The following is an 8,153-nucleotide window of genomic DNA, read 5'->3' as shown; positions in this document are numbered from 1 at the left end:
GTCAGGTGTGTAAGTGAGAACTGGGAGCCCGAGAACAAAGGCCTCCTGGGAAGTGTGCACCCCACACCCCAATGCACACGTGGGCAGGTCCCTACTGCAGGTCCCCAGGGCTCTGTCTGCAGCCGAGGGCCGACCCTGCCCCCACACACAGGACAAGCCCCTCCCCCCAGGAGCAGCACCACAGGCCCCCTTTCCTGTGAGGCTCTGCCAGCCCTGGGCCCGCGCTCACACACAGGCAGGGGTGGAGAGGGACCTGCACACGCTCACACACAGGCAGGGTGGAGAGGGACCTGCACACGCTCACACACAGGCAGGGGTGGAGAGGGACCTGCACACGCTCACACACAGGCAGGGGTGGAGAGTGACATGCGGCTCTGGCCACAGGCTCGGCGGCCTCAGACTCACGGCACCTACGGACGGTCAGGCCGGCCTCTTCTTCCCAGATGGGTCCCCACAACCTCTGAGAACCGTGGCCTCCCGTGGACCCCAGGGGAGCAGCTCCATCACTAACCGCAGCCGGTGCCCCTTTCCCCGCCCCCTGGGCTCCCCCTCAGCTGCTCAGACCCTCGGATCCTAAGGCTGGATCCCAGGACTGGCCCGCGGCCCCGCACTCAAGGTGGTCAGCCTGTTGGCTGTTCAACCCACTTTACGGATGTGAGACCCGAGTCCTGAGGGTTTGGACCACCTGCCAGAGGTCACCCAGCAGAGCAAGAGTCGGGGTCTGGACCCCTCACCAGGAGCTCTGAGAAATCCAGCATCGCCGCCGCCGTCCCGTCCCACTGTGCGGCCTCCATCCGGTCACCGCACCCCGTCTGGGCTCCCCCCGAACTGCTCTGCACCCCTCAGACCAGAGAGCACTCGGCACTGCCTTGTTCCCCTGCTCCCACCCAGTGATGGGGGATCCCTTCCACGGGCTGTCCCTGAGCCTCTTGGGGAGAAACTCCTCAGACGGAGTTCTGATCTGGGCAGCTCATGCCCCGGTCCCTCCAGGGTGATGGGGACCAAGTCAGCTATGCCCCTGTCCCTGTCCCCACAGCCCTGGGCGAGCCCTCCCAGGGTGAGAACTGTTTGCTTGTGGAAACCACAGCTTGGGGTGGGGTGCAGGGCCCAGGAGGGAGCCCCCAGCAGCTGCAGGCCAGGGACCCCGGACGGTCAGCCAGCCCACGTGCCATTCTGGGGCAGCCCCTGGGACTTTCTACACCTGCAGATACTAACCTCGGTCCCCTCCCGCCGTCCTGGGCAGCACGAGAGCTAAGGTCACCAGTCCTCCGTGAGTCTAGGTCTCTGCGGTTCACAAGCTCAGGGTCACCGTCCATGTTACAGATGAGCAAAGTCAGGGACATTTAGGGGATCTGGAGCCCACGGTCTGGACACCTGGATGGGGCGGAGCCAGGCCCAGGTCTCAGGCCTCCGAGGCCACTGGTCTTTCTAGACCCAAGTCCCTGGCAGACCTTGAGAAGCCACACTGAGGGGCAGGAGGCCAGGCCTGACCCAGGGCAGCCTCTCTCCTGTCTCACACCCCGAGGCAGAGGAAACAAGCCTGTGGTGGCATCTCTGCAGCCTCTGAGGTCCACAGTGGACGTTTGCCGACCACAGCCGCCCCCCTGCACCTCCTGCAAGGTGCTGACCTGAGAAGCCCAGGCTGGTCTCCCAGCAGGGATAGGGGACCCTCAGTGACTGTGAGCCAGGAGAGGCTGGTGGAAACCACCCTCCTTCCCTGGGGGCATAAATGCTGTCCTCCTGGGGGGTCTGAGGGTCTGGCATCACAGGGACATTCCCCTTGCTCTTAACCTCCCCATCAATCATTCCAACGCCATCTCCTCAGAACCTGGGGAAGCCCACAGGTGCAGAGAAGCTTCCTGCCCTGACCGGGTCCAGTGCCCCTGCAGGGTTCCTGCCAGCCAGCTTCCTGGGGACCCCACCCAACTGACCAGTCTGTCCCTCCTGCTGGGCTTCCTTTATCTCAGGTCTCCCTGGGGGGTCTGGGCTGGATAGTTCTCAGCATCTTCTGTGGGGCAGGAAAGACTGACCACCACACCTGCACCAGCTTCTGCCCACCCCAGGGGCTCAGACCCCTACTACGCCCCACAGGGAAGAGGGTGGATCTACGGATCCCCATTCACAGCCCCCGAGAATGTGCCAGGGAACTTTGAGCCCCTCTATGGGGACACAGAGGGGAGGGGAGCCCCAGCAGGAGAGTTAACTGGGAAATAGCTCCCCATTCAGAGCAGTCCAGCCCCGACCCTCAGAGACCTGAGAGTGGACGCCCCACAGCCCCAGCCTGCCCACCTGTGCCTGCTCCCTGGGGTAAGACCCTTCCCTCCCCGGCAGCCTGCCCTGTCCTGCCCCAGACTGGCTCCTGCCCTCCCCCTTCTGATGGAGGCCTGGGGTCCTGGGCTCAGGGGAGGCAGGCGGCCCCACTTTCAGGCTGGTGCAGGTGCAGGGTGATCAGCTGTGGAGGGGGTGTTGTTGTCTCCCCCATCCCAACCCTGCCCGTGAGGACAGTGTGGACTCACATATGTGCTGGGTAAGACCAGCAGCTTTCTGCTAAACTGGGTGGGGCAACCATCAGTGGTGTCCGTTCAGCAGTGTTTACTGAGCACAGGTGTCCCTCAGGCAGCCCTAGTGACCATTTGCTGCTGTCCCTGAGCCCTCAGTGGCTTCCCAGGCAACTGGACCTGCCCAGCACCTGCCCTGGGACAGACATTCCGCCTGAGGGCCCCACCCAGCTTCTGGGGCAGTCAGGGAGAACTGCTCTCTACGGGCTCCCCAGTGGCCCTGGGCAGTCAGGTACGCTGTCACCAGGTAAGGGCACAGCCCATCTCATCCTGGATGGTGCCCCACATCTTCAGGACCAGGCACAGCCCATCAGGGTTGGGCCCAAATACACATCTGTGCCACCCGTCTTGCTGTCTAGGGGAAACACAGCACAGACATACCGTACAACTCAGATTCAGGTATTTGCCCTCAGACAGAAGAAGAGAGCACACACAAGCACTTGAACCTGAGCAGCATAAGTACTCCCTTCAACGACTGTGGCCCTAGAAGACATGAACAGACATTTCTGCAAAGAAGACCTCCAAATGGCCAACACACATATGGAAAAGTGTTCAACATCACTAGGCAACAGGGAAATCAAATCAAAACCACAATGAGATACCACCTCACACCAGTCAGAATGGCTAGAATTAACACATAAGGAAACAACAAATGTGGGAAAGGATGCGGAGAAAGGGGAACCTTCCTACACTGTTGGTAGGAATGCAAGCTGGGGCAGCAACTCTAGAAAACAGTATGGAGGTTCCCCAAAAAGCTAAAACTAGAGCTACCCTATGAACCAGCAATTTCACTACTGGGTATTTACCCCAAAGATACAAATGTAGGGATCCGAAGGGCCATGTGCACCGCAACGTTTATAGAATCAATATCCACAAAAGCCAAACTATGGAAAAAGCCCAGATGTCCATTGACAGATAAATGGATAAAGAAGATGTGGTGTGTGTGTGTGTATATAATATTATGCAGCCACCAAAAGATGAACTCTTGTCATTTGCAATGACGTGGATGGAACTAGAGGGTATTATGCTAAGCGAAATAAGTCAATTGGAGAAACGCAATTATCATATGATCTCACTGATATGAGGAATTTGAGAAACAAGCCAGAGGATCATAGGGGAAGAGAGGAAAAAATGAAACAAGACAAAACCAGAGAGGGAGACAGACCATAAAAGATTCTTATTCTCAGGGCGGAGCAAGATGGCGGAGGAGTAGGAGACCTAGATTTCATCTGGTCTCAGGAATTCAGATGAATAGGGATCAAACCATTCTGAACACCTACGAACTCAACAGGAGATCGAAGAGGAGAGTAGCAACAACTCTGTGAACACAGAAGCGACCACTTACTGGAAGGTAGGGCGTGCGGAGAAGTGAATCCGAGGCGATATTCGGGAGGATAGACGGCGGGGGAGGGGGCCTCCGTCGGCCGCTTCTGGCAAGTGCTAGAGCCGCAGAGCACAAAATCGGAACTTTGAGAAGTCGGCTCCGCGGAGGGACGTCGCTGCAGTGGCTAAGCGGGGGGTGGAACCCTCCCGGGACAGTGTGGTCTCAGGACCCTCGGGGTCACAGAAAGACCAGGGGTGCCTGAGTGCGGCAGAGCTCCCAGGGATCGGAGCAGGGAAGCCGGCTGCAGAGACGGAGCCGAGGCACGGCTCTCAGCTCGGGGTGGCCGTAAACTGTGATCCGCGGCCCAGTCGGGCCACTGCTCCTCCAGCAGGGACCCAACAAGCGGCAGAGCCGGGGAGACTCCCCTTCCTCCCCCGGGAGGAGCGGCGCGGGAGCGCACCGCAGGGATCTGCTGGGTTTGGAGACTCCACACGGGGTCGGGTGCCAGAGATAGAAACGCTCGGTCACAGGCCGGGTGAGCACGGAGTGCGGCCGGAGACCGGGGACACGGGAGTGACTGCTTTTCTCTGGGGGCGCATTGAGGAGCGGGGCCCCGAGTTCTCAGCTCCTCCGGGCGGAGATTGGGAGGCCACCATTTTCACCCTGGTCCTCCAAAGCTGTACCGAGAGCTTGCAGGGAACAAAAGCTCCCGAGAGCAAACCCGAGCAGCTTGCTTAGCCCGGACTCACAAGGGTGGGGCAATTCAGCCTCCGGCAAAGACATTTGGGAACCACAGCAACAGGTCCCTCCCCCAGAAGTTCAGCAAGAACAGCCAGCAAGCCAAGACCAAGTTTACCGATCAAGGAGAACGGGAGAACTCCAGCGCTAGGGGAATACTGCACATAGAATTCATGGCTTTTTTTTTTACCATGATTCATTATTTCATCAAAGTTAATTTTTTTAACTGTTTTTTTTATTTTTCTTTTTCCCTTTTTTAACCAACATCTTATCAATGCCTTTTAAAAAAAAAAAACATTTTTTTTATTTTTCATTTTTAGAGTCGTATTTTATCCCTTCATAGTAGTTACCCTTATTTTTGGCATATATATATAAGTTGCTCTCTCTTTAAAATTTTGAGATACAGTTTCTTCTAACAGATCAAAATATACCCTAAATCACTAGTGTATGGCTTTGTTCTACTCTCCTGCCTGATCACATTCTCTCCCTTTTTTCTTTTTTTTTTTAAATCTTCTTCTTTCTTTTTTCAGAAAACTTATCTTATCAATTCCTTTTATAAAATCTTTTATAATTTTCATCTTTACAGTCATCTTCCATCCCTTCATTGTATCAACCCTTATTTTGTACATATATGTCTTTCTTCCTTTAAAATTTTAGGAGACACTTTTTTCTAACAGACCAAAATACACCCAAAATCTAGTGTGTGGCACTGATCTATGCACTAGCCTGATCATATTTGATCATATCCTGCTTTTTTTGTATTGTTCTGTTTTTGTTTTTATCTTTTTTTCTTTTTTTTTCTCTTTCTTTTTTCTTTCTTTCCCTTTCTTTTCCCCTGGTTTCAGGTCTTTTCTGATTTGTATACAGTATATTTGCTGGGGACATTGTTTACCTGTTAGCATTTTGTTCTCTCATTCATCTATTCTCCTCTGGACAAAATGACAAGATGAAAAAAATCACCTCAGCAAAAAGAACAAGAGGTAGTACCGTCAGCCAGGGACTTACTCAATAGGAACATTAGTACGATGTCGGACCTAGAGTTCAGAATCATGACTTTAAAGATACTAGCTGGGCTTGAAAAAAGCGTGGAAGTTATTAGAGAAACCCTTTCTGGAGAAATAAAAGAACTAAAATCTAACCAAGTCGAAATCAAAAAGGCTATTGATGAGGTACAATCAAAAATGGAGGCTCTAACTGCTAGGATAAATGAGGCAGAAGAGAGAATCAACGATACAGAAGACCAAATGATGGAAAATAAACAGGCTGAGAAAAAGAGAGAGAAACAACTACAGGATCACGAGGGCAAAATTCGAGAGATAAGTGATACGATAAGACAAAACAACATTAGAATAATTGGGATCCCAGAAGAAGAAAGAGAGAGAGGGGCAGAAGGTATATTGGAGCAAATAATAGCAGAGAACTTCCCTAATGTGAGGAAGGAAACAGGCATCAAAATCCAGGAGGCACAGAGAACCCCTCTCAAAATCAATAAAAATAGTAATTTTTTTGTAATAGTAAAACTTACAAGTCTCAGAGACAAAGAGAAAATCCTGAAAGCAGCTCGGGAGAAGAGACATGTAACCTACAATGGTAGAAATATTAGATTGGCAACAGACCTTCCACAGAGACCTGGCAGGCCAGAAAGAGCTGGCATGATATCTTCAGAGCACTAAACGAGAAAAATATGCAGCCAAGAATACTATATCCAGCTAGGCTGTCATTGAAAATAGAAGGAGAGATAAAAAGCTTCCAGGACAAAAAAAACTAAAGGAATTCGCAAACACGAAACCAGCCCTCCAAGAAATATTGAAAGGGGTCCTCTAAGCAAAGAGAGAGCCTAAAAGCAACATAGATCAGAAAGGAACACAGACAATATACAGTTACAGTCACCCCACAGGCAATACAATGGCACTAAATTCATACCTTTCAATAGTTACCCTGAATGTAAATGGGCTAAATGCCCCAATCAAAAGACACAGGCCATCAGATTGGATTAAAAAACAAGATCCATCCATATGCTGTCTGCAAGAGACTCATTTTAGACCGAAAGACACTCCCACATTGAAAGTGAGGGGGTGGAAAACCATTTACCATGCTAATGGACACCAAAAGAAAGCTGGGGTGGCAATCCTTACATCAGACAAATTAGATTTTAAAACAAAGACTGTAATAAGAGATGAAGAAGGACACTATATCCTATGTAAAGGGTCTATCCAACAAGAAGATCTAACAATTGTAAATATCTATGCCCCTAACATGGGAGCAGCCAATGATATAAGGCAATTAATAACAAAAGCAAAGAAACACATTGACAACAATACAATAATAGTGGGGGACTTTAACACCCCCCTGACTGAAATGGACAGATCATCTAAGCAAAAGATCAACAAGGAAATAAAGACTTTAAATGACACACTGGACCAAATGGACTTCACAGACATATTCAGAACATTCCATCCCAAAGCAACGGAATACACATTCTTCTCTAGTGCCCATGGAACATTCTCCAGAATTGATCACATCCTAGGTCACAAATCAGGTCTCAACCGGTACCAAAAGATTGGGATTATTCCCTGCATATTTTCAGACCACAATGCTTTGAAACTAGAACTCATTCACAAGAGGAAAGTCGGAAAGAACTCAAATACATGGAGGCTAAAGAGCATCCTACTAAAGAATGAATGGGTCAACCAGGAAATTAAAGAAGAATTTTAAAAAATTCATGGAAACCAATGAAAATGAAAACACAACTGTTCAAAATCTTTGGGATACAGCAAAGGCAGTCCTGAGAGGAAAGTATATAGCAATACAAGCCTTTCTCAAGAAACAAGAAAGGTCTCAAAACCACAACTTAACCCTACACCTAAAGGAGCTGGAGAAAGAACAGCAAATAAAGCCTAAACCCAGCAGGAGAAGAGAAATAATAAAGATCAGAGCAGAAATCAATGAAATAGAAACCAAAAGAACAGTAGAACAGATCAATGAAACTAGGAGCTGGTTCTTTGAAAGAGTTAATAAGATTGATAAACCCCTGGCCAGATTTATCAAAAAGAAAAGAGAAATGACCCAAATCAACAAAATCATGAATGAAAGAGGAGAGATCACAACCAACACCAAAGAAATACAAACAATTGTAAGAACACATTATGAGCAACTCAATGCCAGCAAATTAGATAACCTGGAAGAAATGGGTGCATTCCTAGAGACGTATCAACTACCAAAATTGAACCAGAAAGACATAGAAAACCTGAACAGACCTATAACCACCAAGGAAATTGAAGCAGTCATCAAAAATCTCCCAAGAAACAAAAGCCCAAGGCCAGATGGCTTCCCAGGGGAATTCTATCAGACATTTAAAGAAGAATTAATACCTATTCTCCTGAAACTGTTCCAAAAATAGAAATGGAAGGAAGACTTCCAAACTCATTTTATGAGGCCAGCATTACCTTGATCCCCAAACCAGACAAAGACACCATCAAAAAGGAGAATTACAGACCAATATCCTTGATGAACATGGATGCAAACATTCTCAC

This window comes from Zalophus californianus, chromosome 10, assembly GCF_009762305.2.
Source record: "Zalophus californianus isolate mZalCal1 chromosome 10, mZalCal1.pri.v2, whole genome shotgun sequence".
NCBI lineage: Eukaryota > Metazoa > Chordata > Mammalia > Carnivora > Otariidae > Zalophus > Zalophus californianus.
Note: the sequence above shows the minus strand (reverse complement) of the source record.